Below are 2,358 nucleotides of genomic sequence, written 5' to 3' on the forward strand. Positions count from 1 at the left end.
CCGCCTTCAAGCCAATGAGCATTGAATTTGATGTTCTAATAAATCAAAACGATAAAACAAATAAAGCTTTTGAAATATTCATCCCCCATGTGTTCATCATTCTGAACCATTCCTCTCGCTGTAGGTATCAAAGCTGGACCTCACGTGTATAGGCTCATGCAGGTCACGTGAAACTGGCACATGCAGCAGCATTTTGTTTCCAGTTCACGTAAAAAAGACATTAGATATGACATGCTTTGCTGCATTTTCTACCTCTGTACATTAAAAAAGACGTAAAATTACATAAAAAAATAAACTGTGGATCGGTTCGATGCCATTCTACCAATTTTGCATTCTGAAGAACTGAGGGCGCCACACGAAAGCTCGTCTTCGCTTTGAACACATTCTTCGCAGTCGTGTGACTTTGTCTGTGCGTTAAAGGGGAATAAAACCTATCACAAGGATTGAGCGAATGCAGCAATATTAGAAGAACACATTGGCGATGTTTGAGAAAATCAGACAATCCGTTTAAAGGTGGAGATGTTTTAAATTTCGGTGCCGCCATTGCTGGATGACAAGACTACTACGGTTCATGACGTCACTGTAGGACAACGATATAACGAAAACACAAAGAGAATTCTACAAAATTTCATATTTGTAATGAGCAGTACACATTTCCTCAACTTGTTACCGATATATGTTATGAAATATATCATTCCCCTGTTTTCTGAATGAAGTAAGTAAGGTTTTCTTCCATTACGATAAAAAATTGAAAACAAATTGAATTTCGTCATATTTTCTGTATATTTTCTATCCTTACGTGACGTCACTAAAATGTTGTAATCTTCTCATCCAGCACCGAAACTTTACAGAGTCAAAAGAGAATATCTGATTTTCCTCAAACTTCGATGTCATCTTCTAATATTGCTGCATTCCTTCTATCCACATGTGTACTTTGGTTTAGTTGTTTGCTGACTATTGCTAGTCACTTGGAACAAAACACAAAGAGTCAGCGTCATTTTCTGAAGAGGGTAGGTAGGTGGACCACTTCACCGGATCAGCACCCTGCTCTGTGCCAGGAAGTGCAGCGGGACCTTTTACGTGCTTGAGTCGTGATTCCTTTACACACTGGTCCTCCGTTTACAATGTCCTGTCCGAGAGATATAGTACTTTGAATCTTACGAAAGGAGACGGCATGATTACACACAACACTGCCCAGCTACGCTCGATGGGAATCGAACCCGAGCCAATTGCTTGCGAAGCATGCGCTCTCTCCCGAGTGAGTCACATCGCTGCCCTACTACACAGTGTCCCCAGATGCCGCCCGGAGATGCCGTAAGTTAATTTGGAGTCGTTCCCTGATATTCAAACCCTTGCTTTTGCAGTGGTATCATGATTATGCATTGTTGGCAAATCTGCTAAGGGTATGTCACATTATTACACCCGAGACATAACAAGGACAGACAAAGTAGCTATAATATTTACGACGACGAACCTTTTCCTCATTATCAGATCTCGTACCGGCTTGATAGAATCTACATCATTTCTTGGACTGAGGCGAGCCAGTGATTGGCCAGACAAAACGTACTTTCCGCAAACACTGTTTTCTGGTGCTGATGTCGTGAGGAGAGCAAATGATTACGCTTAGGAAGTGTTTTAGCAGGGGACATATCGCGACTTATTCTCCATACGTTCAACATAGAATGTCTTTGATTCCGGTAAATGAAGTCACGCCGGTTACCATTAGTCGATTCTTTCGAGCACACTCTACTCTCTAGTTGCAAGGGAGTTGAATGGTAGTACTAGTAGCTTCAAAACGATGATCAGTTCTGAAATCAGAGCGGCGTCCGAGAAGCGACAGTAGCCGATTTCAATGCCTCATTATTACACGGTCGCTGTAGCGACGGGAGGGGTTTCCATAGGCCTTGGACCTAATGCACTTTACGTGTCTTTCATGGATATCAGGTTCCCAGCAACGCGTCATCCATGTTTGAGAGAGTGTTTTCCATCTCGTCTCGGAGTTGTATCTTCTCATGACTGTCATTCTATAGTCACTGGTTTCCAGGCAAATTCTGGCACAAGTTAAGTCTGGCTTTCAGGAGACTATGTATTGTATTTTAGTCCGCTCGTCAAGCTAGACAGGTTAAGCCTTCCTTGAAGTGTCTTGGACATAAAAGACGGAGTTACTGTCCAATTATCATTGGAATAGAGTACTGTACCAGAAGTAGGTCGTGACCTCTTAAAGCGGATTTACAAAACTAGCGAACTTTGAAGTTAACTGCTCGAGGCCTTGTGGTGAAAACCTTGCAATGGAGTTTTAGAGAGAGAAAAAAAAAACAAGAATAAGGTCAGGTTGATAAGGAGAGGTCGCTTTCTCCA

Source organism: Diadema antillarum, unplaced genomic scaffold (genome assembly GCF_040938485.1).
Source record: "Diadema antillarum isolate AM-2024a unplaced genomic scaffold, OU_Dant_1.0 seq00000819_RagTag, whole genome shotgun sequence".
Taxonomy (NCBI): Eukaryota; Metazoa; Echinodermata; class Echinoidea; order Diadematoida; family Diadematidae; genus Diadema; species Diadema antillarum.